Below are 13,285 nucleotides of genomic sequence, written 5' to 3'. Positions count from 1 at the left end.
ACTTATTAAAGTTCTTACACACTTTAAGAAGTCTTTTTTTAGTGTATTTAATTTCCTTGAAAGCCATTCTAGTAGATGTATAGTAATATATCATTTTTGTTTTTATTTACTGCCTATCTTATTGTGGACTTTTTTGTCACCTATTTCTCTATCTTTGTATTCAAATGTTTGTACCCCTCCTTTAAAATATTTTTAATTGTAGATGGACATAATACCTTTCATTTTATTTGTTTTTAAGTGGTGCTGAGGATAAAACCCAGTGCCTCACAGTGAGCCACAACCCCAGCCCATATTAGGCCCTTTTTATTTATTAAATTAGATTATTCTAAGAGTACATTATATATTGTGTATACCAGTCCTTTATCAGATAAGTGTTCTGCTAATATTTTCTCCCAGTCTGATTTATCTTTGGTTCTCCTAGCACTGTCTTTCACAGAATAGAATGTATTCATTTTAATGAAGTCCATTTTATGTCTTCCTTTGTTGTTGCTGTGCTAGGGATTGAATCCGGGATTTTGTGCATTCGAGGTGTGCACTCAGCCAACTTAGCTATATCCCCAGCCAGATTTCTTCCTTTTGTAGATCATGGGGTGGGGGGTGGGGGGTATGGGTCCTACTTTCCTATCTTTGCTGCATCCCCAGCACTACCCTCCCCCCCCCAGGGTTTTTTTTTGTTGAGTTGCTGGGACTGGTCTTGAACTTTAGATTCTCCTGTCAGTCTCCTGAGTGGCTGGATTATAAACGTGTGCCACCACTCCTGGCTAGAATCTTATAGTTTGAAGACTATATTTAGGCCTTTGATCCATTTCAAGTAATTTTTGTTGTGTAATAAGGTATTGGTCAAAGTTATTTTTTTTCATGTGGATGTCTAGTTGTTCCAGCATCATATTTTGAAAAAAGTATCTCTGTTCATTGTTACCTTGGCATATTGGTTGAAAATCACTTCATACATATGTACATCTGTCCTATTGCTAATGCCATATGCTCCTCATTATTGTAATTTTCTAAGAAGTTTTAAAATTTTGTATCTTACAAAACCACCCCTGCCTCCCCTACTGGGGGCTGGGGGTTCAACCCAGGGTGAACGCAAACATTTTAACACTGAGCCACATCACCAGCCCCTATGTATTTTGCATTCTGAGCCAAGGTCTCACTTGCAGTCCTCTTTATTCACCCTCCCAAGTTTCTGGGATTACAGGTGTGCACCACTTTGCCTGGTTTACAACTTTGTTCTTTATTTTAAAATAGTTTTGTCTCTTTTATTTTCTTTGAATTAGCTGATTGATTTCTACCAGAATGACTCATTAGGATTTTGTTTGGGACTTTATTAAACCTATAAATAGTTTGGGGATAATTGATACTTTTAACAATACTGAGTCTTTTAGTTCATGAACATGGTATAGTTATGTTTTTCTCTTTTTTGGCGTTATTATAAGTGGCACTTTAAAGTTTTTTATTTTCTAATTGCTAACATGTAAAAATACAACTGATTAATTGTATTCTGCAACCTCACTAAACTCACTTTTAATTTCTAGTAGATTTTTTTTTTTGCGGGGGTGGGGTGGGGTACCAGGATTGAACTCAGGGGCACTCAGCCACTGAGCCCAGACCTATTTTATATTAGAGACAGGGTCTCAACTGAGTTGCTTAGCACATTGTGTTGCCTAGGCTGGCTTTGAACTCACGATTCTCCTGTGTCAGCCTTCCAAGCCACTAGGATTACAGGCATGCACCACTGCGCCTGGCCATTTCTAGTAGATTTTTTTAGTACCTTTTTTGTTATCTTTTTATGTGGTGCTGAGGATCAAACTCAGTGCCTCACACGTGCGAAGCAAGCATTCTACCACTGAGCCACAACCCCAGCCCTCTAGTAGATTTAAAAACAAAAAACAAAAAACAACTGTACAAGTATAGGCTGTCAACGATTCTTTACATTTTTTTAAAGAGAGAGAGAGAAAGAGAGAGAGAGAGAGAGAGAGAGAGAGAGAGAGAGAGAGAGAGAGAATTTTAATATCTAATTTTTAGTTTTCGGTGGACACAACATCTTTTTTTGTATGTGGTGTTGAGGATCGAACCCGGGCCGCACACATGTCAGGCGAGGGCACTACCGCTTGAGCCACATCCCCAGCCCCTCTAATAGATTTTTAATGGATATCTTTGGGGACAAGTCTTCAAGTAGAATTTAGTTAATTTTTTTAAAAATGTGCCTTTTTGGGTGTATGCTGAAATGTTGACTCTCTGAGGTCCATTATGAATTAGTTGCAGGATATCTACCTTCCCCTGATACTTTATAGTTGGGGAAGCTATGCCCAGAGGATTTAAGTGACCTACTAAGCTCATACATTAGTAATTGTAGCTAATCTTATTTTAAACAAAAAATTTCAACTGTCTCCATTCATGACATTCTCAATTATAGATGTAAGACGAAAAAATTACATATTTATAAAAAACATTAATTAGCATTTTCCTTACTCTCCTTGTTTTTGTTGGTCAATATATTTGTTAGAAGTGAAATAGCCAAAAGGTTAAAATAAAACAGAAGGCTCAGGACTGGCATTTTCAAGTTGGATTTGGATCTAGAAGCAGATAATTAGAATAGGTGGTAGAGTTTAGGCTTTGAGTGGCAAAAGATACATCCCACTAGGGCCCTCTAAAAATTGGATGGTGTAGAATATAGGTGAAATTCACTGCTTAAGACTATTTTCCCTTGAGAGTCTTACTTTGAAATTAGTCTCTTCTATTACACACATTTTATAACCTCATGAGATAATGATATCACTGCAGATAACTTTTTCTGTAAAAAATTAAGAGACCACTTAGTATACAGTTACTACTTGGGTATCTTTCCCACTTGCTCTTTTATTTTTATTCTTTTTATAGATTATCCAGGAATATCACTATGAAGCTCTATGTAGCATTTTCTCATAAATAGAAAGCTTATCTATTTCTTTTATCCCCATCTTTGCTGAAGACGTGGACAAGGCCATTTTGGAGTAGGATAAGCAGCTACTCATTGTTAGTACATTCTGTTTTTATACTTAGATCAGAAAAGCCAAACATAAGACCTTACGTTATTCAAAAAGGTGGAGGTCCTTGTTACTTTGTATCCCACACATTTTTGCCCTGCTTCTGTATTTTGGTAAGACTTTTTTTTGTTTGTTTAGTCTTGGGGGCAAGGAGATTATTGTCCTTTAGAAGTCTCTAAAGTCTACTTCATTTTAGGGAGTAATTGATTCGGAGAGAATGGATTTTGAGTTGTTGCCAGATGATAAGCGACAGTGTATAAAATGCAAAACAACATGCTTCATGTCTGCCATCTCCTGCTCTTGTAAACCTGGCCTGCTTGTTTGCTTGCATCATGTAAAGGAATTGTGTTCCTGTCCTCCTTATAAATATAAACTGCGGTAAGTAAGAGGAATGATTTCCCCCCTTTATGAATAGCATGGAATCTTTATTAAAAGCTCAGTGATCTTCCTGTTCTCGGGCTAAAATGGTAAGTATAAAACATTAAGTTTTCTCCAGAGCCATGTGTCTCAAAGCTGTCTGGTATTCTCTTTCCAGTTATTGATACACTCTGGATGATCTCTACCCTATGATGAATGCATTGAAGCTTCGAGCAGAATCTTACAATGAATGGGCCTTGAATGTGAACTAAGCTTTGGAGGCAAAAATCAATAAGAAGAAAAGTATGTGGCACAGAAAGTGGGGCTTGCTGAATAGCAAATTGGGACTGATTGTGATGCAGACAACTTAAAGTTATCAACAAAACAGATTATTAGAAAGAGCTGAAGTCATCCTTGGTTACCACCTCTGTGCAGCCAGGTTTCTAGAGCATTGGCAACACATTTAAAACCCAAGAGTGAATAAAGCAGATGCCCTTACATCAAAGTGATGACTTAGTATATGAATTGTGCTTGATAGTTTATTTAACAATATTGTTAGGAAACACAATAACCTTTTACACCTCTTTGTTTCAGAGATGAAAGCATTTTACATTTCACATAGAATCTTGGGAAAGCTTTTATTTATTTATTATTTTGTGGTATTGAAGCTAGAGGCACATTAGCACTGAGCTATATCCCTATCTTTTTATTTTCTTCCTTTGAGATAGGGTCTTGCTAAGTAGTCCACATTGATCTTGAACTTAGAGTCCTCCTGCCTCAGCCTCATATACATACAGGTGTGTACCATCTTGAGTAGATCTTAATATTTTCATATTGAAGACCACATCTAAACAGTTGTTTAAAATCTTTTTCTCCAGCCAGGCGTGGTGGTGCATGCCTGTAATTTCAGTGACTCGGGAGTCTGAGACAGGAGTATCACAAGTTTGAGGCCAGCCTAAGTGAGACTGTGTCTCAAAATCAAAAGGGCTACAGGGCTGGGATTGTAACTTATTGGTAGAACCCTTGTAACTGGGATTGTAACTTATTGGTAGAACCCTTGTCTCACATGTGTGAGGCACTGGGTTCAATCCCCAGTACCTCCTGCACTGCACCCCTGCCAGTCAGTTTCTTGCCCAGCTGCCACCCCCACCCCCCACTCAAATGAATAAGTTTATTTAAGTAATCAATTTCTTTTTACGTTTTGGTATTGGGGATTGATACCAATGGCATCGAAACACTGACCCACATCTTCAACCCCCTTTTTTATGTTTTATTTTCAGATAGTCTCACTAAGTTGCTTAGAGCCTTGCTAAATTGCTGAGGCTGGTCTTGAACTTGCAGCCCTCCTGCCTCAGCTTTTCTCAAGTTGCTTGGATTGCAGGCTTATGCCACTATGCCCACTTCAAATGAACAAATTTATTAATGACCATTGCAATAGTGTTCAAGTTATGTTTATAGATAAGAGTAGATAAAAGCAATCTCTCCCTCTCAGTTCTATGACAGTACTAATAAATATAATAATTATAAAAAGGTGACTTTTTTCTTTATTCCTAGGTCTTGTCAGCTTTAAGTCTTTAATTGAAGAATTGGAAATGAAGAAATTCCCAGATAATGATCTTTTGCGTCACCTTCGCTTAGTCACACAAGATGCAGAAAAGTGTGCCTCTGTTGCCCAGCAGTTGCTTAATGGCAAAAGGCAAACTACGTATGTACTTCTGATCATTTTTGTCACCTAAACTTGGAAACCTGTTTTAACTGATTTTTCCTTCTGTCCCAGATTTCTTTGACATTGGAACCTGTGAGTGATGAATAAGGTTCTCATACAGCTTCCTTGGACTTTTTTTTTTTTTGCAGATATCAATCTGGTGGAGGAAAATCCCAAAATCAGTTGACAGTGAATGAACTCCGACAATTTGTGACACAGTTGTATGCTCTTCCATGTGTCCTCAGTCAAACACCACTGCTAACGGTAATTATAGAGGATGTGTGGGAGTACATTATTAATTCTGTGTTCTGTAAATAAACTTTAATCATTAAATTCTCTTTCCTAATTATTTTGTTCATTTATTTCAAATAAATTTTAATATACATTAAAATTGGGTGCGCATAAAGAAATTATAATATGTCTGTAGAAGAGAGAGAAAATTCAAAATTTTTATTTTGAAAGTGACCACCAGCTAGTTCTTACAGTTGGTGTAAGGTTTTTTTTTTTTTAAAAAAAAAAACATAGTCTCTTGTTTTAGCAAGAAACTTGCTACAGTTGGCTTATGTTAGTTGCCTCATTTACTTATATTATTAGTAAAATCAAGGAGGGATGATGTCAGAGGATCACATTGAATGTGAATTAAAGATTCTAAGTCTGAAAGGAGCCAATTCCTGAAATTACTTGTTTATTTATTAGCAGTTAAACTCAAGGGTGTTTAACCACCAAATCATATCCTAAGCCCTTATTTTATTTTATCTTTTTCTAGATAGGGTCTTGCTTAGTTGTTTAGGACCTTGCTGAGTTGCTCAAGCTGGCCTTGAACTTGGGATCCTCCTGTCTCCGCCTCCCAATTTGCTGGGTTACAGGTGTACACCACCACGTCTGGCTTTGAAATTACTACTTTGGTGGGACAGCTTGTAATTTGTTGCATTTGCACCAAATGCAATTTGTTTTTGTTTGCTTTTTTCCTTTTAGGATCTCTTGAACCGTGTAGAAGACTTCCAACAACACAGCCAGAAACTACTCTCTGAGGAAATGCCTAGTGCTGCTGAGCTACAGGACTTGCTAGATGTTAGCTTTGAATTTGACGTTGAACTTCCACAGCTTGCTGAGATGCGGATACACCTGAAGCAGGCCCATTGGCTAGAAGAAGTTCAGCAAGCTTATCTAGATCCCAGCTCCCTTACTTTAGATGATATGAGACGTCTCATAGACCTGGGAGTGGGGCTGGCCCCATATTAGGCAGTGGAGAAAGCTATGGCCCGGCTGCAAGAACTGCTTACAGTGTCAGAGCACTGGGATGACAAAGCCAAGAGTCTTCTCAAGGCCAGGTAAAAATAGTAAACCCATATCCCTATCTTGGGGAAGGTTGGATGATAGTTACATTTTAAAGCACAGAGAGCATATTTGTTGGCATTTTGCAAGTGTTCAGTTGCTAAAATGCATATAGAATACATGTGGAAATAGCTTAGATATTTTGGCTTACTTTGCAACTTAGGTGAAGAATATTATTATTATTATTATTATTTTACTCATGATGAAATTAATGATTTAAATGAACTACTTCTTCTAGGGATAAGATTTAATGAAATTTTTCTGGATCCCAATGAGACTGTCTTCAAGAGAAGAAAACATTTACAAATAGGTGGAAATGTTTAAACCAATAAGTGGGGTGTCAGGAAGTCTTAAGAGAAATAGCTGAGAGATAACATGTAGATTATGCAACTTTTCTATAAAAACAGGACTGTACATTTGTGCTGTTGATTTAGTAATTCAGGATACTTTTATCTGTTTTTGAGGTTTAGATTTAGATTATACACAGGCTAACCATCTGAGGAAGAAGAGAGAATGAAGCTTCTTCCTACTCTTGCTTTTTCTGATAGATTTTTGTTGGTCCTCTTGACAACATAAAGCATTGAAATTATCTAGGTTATAGACATTCTTTTGTAATCCTAAAATAGAGGTCTTTGAACAGAGCAATTTTTGGTACTCTGCTTTGAATGTGTTAATATTCTGTAGAATTTCACTTTGTCCTTAGTGAAACTCTCAATTCTGACAGTTTATCTAGTTTAATGTAGAAGAGATGTCTGTCAGTAAGTTGTTTACCTTGTGCAGATGGAAGTTTGAGTTTATACCATCATAAGATCAGGTCCAAGTAGAGCTTAAATGCTTTACTGAATCATTTGCTTTTTAATCCTATTTGTGATTATAGAGCAATTAAAGTTTAATTTTATATCTAATAACCAGTGCCATTTGCATTTGCAGATTTATTTGCCATACTTAATTTCTTATTTTTTAAAATGAGGGTTTGTTTTAGCTTTAAGAAAAATGAACCTTCATAGAAAATGGTGAGAAGTCTTTTTGATTAATTTATGTAGACCACGGCATTCGTTGAACAGCCTTGCTACCGCTGTAAAGGAGAGCCAGGAGATCCCCGCATATCTGTCCAATGGTGCAGCCCTGAAAGATTCAGTGCAAAAAGCCAGAGATTGGCTTCAGGATGTCGAGGCTCTGCAGGTTGGTTTAAAAACAAAACAAAATGTCCCAGATTTGTAAGTGCATCTATGAAGAGCAATAATTGACAAGCAGGTTTTTTGGGGGGAGAGGGTGTGTGTGTGTGTGTGTGTGCGCGCGCACACACACACACATGTTGGTTTTTGGATTTTGTTTTTTGGTACTAGAAATAAATGGAATAGAATCTTCAGTTAGTGGTAGGCGGTCCTGTTTTGGAGTAGTAAAATTACAGTAGGATATATATTTTTTTGGTATTAGGGATTGAACCCAAGGGTCTTAATCACTGAGCCACATTCCCCAGCCCTTTTTATGTTTTATTTTGAAACAGGGTTTTGCTCATTTGTTTAGGCCCTCGCTAAGTTGCTGAGGCTGGCTTTGAACTTGGGATCCTCCCACATCAGCCTCCTGAGTCACTGAGATTACAGGTGTGAGCCATGGCTCCCAGCTAATAATTGACATGTTATTAAGGATGGTGTGTGGAATCTTATTTCACTGCACAGATTGTTTTTTTTTAAGAGTTGAGACCCAAATACTGATTCTTTTCAGCCTTTTGGGATATACTTACCTGTTATTATCCTGACCAATTGGATCAAATATTTAAAGCATAGACAATTCAACCCACTTTTTGGAGTCTTTCTTGAGTACTTGGTTGCAGATCAAGGGAAAAAAAAAGAAAAGAAAAAGTTGTTGAGAGAAAAAGGTTATCCTCTCACCCCCCCACACCAAAAGAAAATGGGTTTCAAAGTTATATCCAAAGTAATTATCACCAATTAAGTAATTATGTGGCCTTTTGCTAGATGTTATTGACTTGGATATAAAGTTTTAAAAAGAGAGTTATATTTGGGCTAGGAATGTAGCTAAGTGATAGAGGCCTTGCCTAAAATACATGAGCTCTTGTGTTCAATCCTCAGTACTATCTGCTGTGTTTCCTTCCACCCCCAACTCCAGTTCACTTGAAACATTAGTAAGGTTCAGAAAAAATGCCTTCTATGATTTACCCAATTTTTAGCTGGATAACAATTTGAAAAGCAGTTGGTGGGGGAAATGGGTGTCTTCTTTTATCTTTGTAATTATTTTAGGTTTGATGGATCTTTTGAGGGAGGAAAAAGAGCCTCAAGCTTTCTTTTCAGATTCTAGTAATAAAACACTCTTGTTTTCTAAATATTTGTGTAATTTTAATTGATGCTTATTGACCACTTGTTAATAAGAAATACCAAATGGGACATTTGTAGATAAATGTTTGCAACAAACTATCTAGGCCTCTGTTCTGGTTAACAGGGCTTAAAAAAAGATACATTGGTTGAGGGATATTATGTAATTAAAATGTAATCCTAGCAAGACAAAAGTATTTTACATGCATGTAAACGCCCAAGGAGTTGTAGTTGCAGGCTCTTCTCAATAGTTGTTGATGTTATAGTAATTAGTTGTAGTCATGGCCCTCTTTTCACTCAGTGATTGGTAGCAACCAGAAGGTGAGGTTATGCAAATGGAGAGGCTAGCTTATTTAAATCAGAAAGCAAGGAAATGCTTCTGGATAGGTATATTGCATTCATTTCTTTGCAATAGTGTCCTTAAGACCAAAAAGCAAGTTTTGCTTCTTACTTGAAAAAAAATAGCCTTGCCTTTTCTTACATAGATTTGATTAACAACAGGAAACCAATCCACTTGATAGTTAGATTATTTATTTTAGAAGGTTATGGAGTATTCTTTTTCCTGCCTCAGCCTCTGGAGCCACTGGAATTATAAGCATGCACAGCTGTGCCCAGCTGTGGGAGGCTGTCACATCATGTGACCAGCGTTTTTCCCTCCTGATCAGTTGAGGCACTATCAGTCATCCCTGTTGATCTGGCTACTTTTAAGTGGCTGAAGATGGTAGCCCCAATCTTGAGGGTAGTAAAAATGCAGCCAAACGTGTCTCCATGCATGGGCGTGCCTTCCTCTTTCCCCAGGAATTGAGTTACCTTACCTGTCCTTGTAACCCTGCCCTTTTTGACCTTCATTGGATGGAAATTTCTAAAGAATCTAGAGTCCCCCCAATAAAAGTCCACTCCGAAACATGCTCACTCTCTCTCGCCAGCCTCTTATGATATTCCTCGCTTCCCCGTTTAGGGAGCTTGAGGCTGAGGGCAGAGGAGCCGAATTTAAAGGTAAATGTGCATTTGTGTTTTATTTGATATCTTAGGAAATTCGCTTGAGAGATCTCTAGTTTAGCTGCCTCCGCTGGCCGTGGCCAGTACCCAGCCACTCCATATTCTTCTGAATAACAATGATAGGAATGGCATGTGACTCATGAGTCAATGCTTTTATTTTAAATGTCCATCAGAAATTTATGCCCTAACAGATTCATTTCTTTAAGAATAAATATAAAAGAGCATAAATATTCAACTGCCCAGTTTGCCCTGTTGCCCTAGAAATGTTGTTTAGGGTTGTCTAATCCATTGCACCTATAGCTCTTTTTATTTTTTTTCTTAAAGTCATGGAGTTCTCCCCATCCCATCTCCCCCCCCCCCCCGGTTTCACTGTCCAGTCTAATTTTCCTGAGGTATGCTCCACCTTCTGGATTTGTCTGGTTAAGAGATTCTTTGTGGTGTGTTCTGTCTTCTATAGTTTCAAAATTAGTTTCAAAGCCTTGCTGGATTTGAGTTAAATATGTTTAACTCGAATAAATACATCCATATGTGAGGTGGTGATGTATCTGGAAGATTGACCATTAGCCATGTTAAGTTTTACCATTGTAGTAGAGCAACACTGGTGCAGTTCATCCCCCATAACCTGATGCTTTTATTCTTCTTCCAGTTTGGCATTATCATTCTCAAATTGTGTTTCCTGGACCAGCAACATTAGCATCACCAGCAGCAGCAGCATCACCTGGGAACTTGTTAGAAATGCAAATTCATGGACCCTTCCCTCACCTACTGAATCAGAATGTCTGGGGATGGGACCCAGGAAACTGTTTAAACAAGCTTTCCAGATGATTCTTATGCATGCTAAAGTTTAAGAACCACTGGGCTTTCTCAACTCAGATTTTAGTTTCCTGAATAATTTATTCTGGGTTACTTTAATTCATCATTGGTGAGTGGATTGGAGAAAAATACTTTTTTGTTGCTTTTTAAAATATAAGTCAGCATTTGAAAGGCTTGGGTCACTGTAAGTTTTTATTTCTGTTGAGTTTTTTCAGACAGTCCATAGGGACCAATGTAACAAGTCAATTTAGAATGACATAATAGAACAAAGAGACACCACAGTGTTTGTCATGTTGACATTCCATTGGAACATCTGGGAATTAAACATGTTGAAGTCACGGAGTAATTTGAATTGGTCCACTGATCATGGACCATCTGAATTATTCTTTCCTTGTTTTACATGGAATATTTTTTTTTCTTCCCTAAATTGCTGTAATTTTTCTTAATTTATTAGGCTGGAGGACGTGTGCCAGTGTTAGACACGCTCATAGAACTTGTTACAAGAGGTCGATCTATCCCAGTTCGTCTAAATTCTTTGCCAAGACTGGAATCACTAGTAGCTGAAGTTCAGGCTTGGAAAGAATGTGCTGCTAATACATTCTTGACTGAAAATTCTCCATATTCTCTCTTAGAGGTAAGTTTACAGCGGGCTCACTTGGAAGCACTAAAATCTCCTAGCTTAGTAAAATATGTGGTCTATCATATACAAAAATCACATCATTACATATGAATCTGTGTTCTGAATTGTTTTTAGCAATCTTAAATTATTTTTGGATACCTGTTGGCATTCAGTGTCTAAAGACCATGTTCTCATTTAAGTTCCTCTATCTTTGTTGAAATTGTACTTTTAAACTTAGTTTTACTTCACTACCAGATTAGAAAGCACCTATTTCATAAAGTGCTTTATCTGTACTTTTTTATTATATTTTTTTCTAAGCTGATTTTCATGCACCATCACTGGAGTCTGTGATATATTGCATATTTTTTTAAAGAGAGAGTGAGAGAGGAGAGAGAGAGAGAGAGAGAGAGAGAGAGAGAGAGAGAGAGAGAGAGAATTTTTTGATATTTATTTTTTAGTTATCGGCGGACACAACATTCTTGTTTGTACGTGGTGCTGAGAATCAAACCCGGGCCACACGCATGCCAGGCAAGCGCGCTACCACTTGAGCCACATCCCCAGCCCTATATTGCATATTTTTACCTATTTAATTGAATCTGGAATCAAAGTAAATATTTTGTAAGCAATCCTGTCTTCCTTTCCTTTCCCCATTCTTCCTTCTTTCCTTTTTTTAATAGACTAGTCTTTTATTTAGCTTTATCTGAAACCCATTTTGCTGATGTTTGTGCTTTGTCCCACATTAGGTGCTGTGTCCTCAATGTGATATTGGCCTTTTGGGATTGAAAAGGAAGCAGAGAAAGTTTAAAGGAGCCCTTGCCAAGTGGGAAGAAGAAAAGCGCCAAATTGGAGAGTTTGAGTGACCTGGAGAGGGCTTTAAGTGAAAGCAAAGAGACTGCTTCAGCTGTGCGTAGTAGGGTTTTTTCTTCTCCTTTATTATTGGAATATTAGATAGATAGATAGATAGACACTTTTCATTTTATTGTATTTAGAATTTGGGCTTTGTTTTGGAGGGGTTACAGGCATACTAAATTAGTTTAAGGAAAGTGGTGCTACATAAGTGTATATATATTATAGATAGATAGATAGATAGATATAGATATAGATATATACATAGTAGTTGTAGATGGACAGAATGCCTTTATTTTATTTGTTTATTTTTAATGTGGTGCTAAGGATCAAATCCAGTGCCTCACACATGCTAGGCAAGAGCTTTGCTGCTGAGCTACAGCCCCAGCCTTGGGAAGAATAATTTTTAACCCTTTCAGATATACAGGTATACTGGGAAGGCAAGTAGAATAAAGTGCTCAGTTTTATTAGAAATTGTCACGTATAAAAGATTTATACTTCCCAGGATACCTGGCATGGTAGCACATGCCTATAATCTCAACTACTTAGGAGGCTGAGGCAAGAGTGTCACAAGACCAGATTTGGCAACATAGACTATCTCACAAAACAAAAACAACATCATCATAAACAAAACCAAAAAACCTGACCAACACAGAAAGATGTCAGGGATGGGGGGAATTAGCTTAGTGGTAAAGTGCTTGTCTGGCATTCACAAGGCTCTGGGTTTGATGCCCAGCACTGCTTATCTGAGTCTGACCTGCATTTAGTAAAACTGTTGATTCAAGATATCATCTTCAAGTTAATGAGTCAAGTCAAGCTCATGTTCAATGAACAGTATTAGGTAAAAGAAGATAGCTGCATGATTTGGAAGCTGTTTTTGTGTGGCTCTGGGAATTGAACCCAGAGCTTTCCACATGCTAAGCAAGCACTCTACTATAAAACTATACTCCCAGCCTGATTTGGATGCTTTTATTGGCACAAAGTATGGCCCATTACAGAGCAGGAATACATCACCTGTTGCTTAAGGATGGGATAAGTTCTGGGAAGGGTGAACATCATAGAGGTGTACCCTTACAACTAATAGGGCTACAGTGTCAGTAGGCAGTATAATCTTACAGGAACACTGTCATATATACAGTCTATTGTTGACCATAACATTATGTAGCAAGCAACCTGATGTTGGAACGTGACTGGATGGGTTCATCTTTGGGCCAGGGCACCTTTTCTCCTGTTTGCTTTTTTGTAGCTCACTGAC

At 37.6% G+C, this 13,285-nt stretch overlaps 1 pseudogene; it reads left to right on the top strand.

Annotated features, from left to right (window-relative positions):
* LOC143386855 (lysine-specific demethylase 5B-like) overlaps positions 1–13,285 on the top strand; it is a 59,123-nt pseudogene that overhangs the window by 37,300 nt on the left and 8,538 nt on the right.

The sequence above is a fragment of the Callospermophilus lateralis genome, unplaced genomic scaffold (genome assembly GCF_048772815.1).
Source record: "Callospermophilus lateralis isolate mCalLat2 unplaced genomic scaffold, mCalLat2.hap1 Scaffold_578, whole genome shotgun sequence".
In the NCBI taxonomy this organism is placed as follows: Eukaryota; Metazoa; Chordata; class Mammalia; order Rodentia; family Sciuridae; genus Callospermophilus; species Callospermophilus lateralis.
Note: the sequence above shows the minus strand (reverse complement) of the source record. Positions and strands in the feature narration are given on the sequence as shown.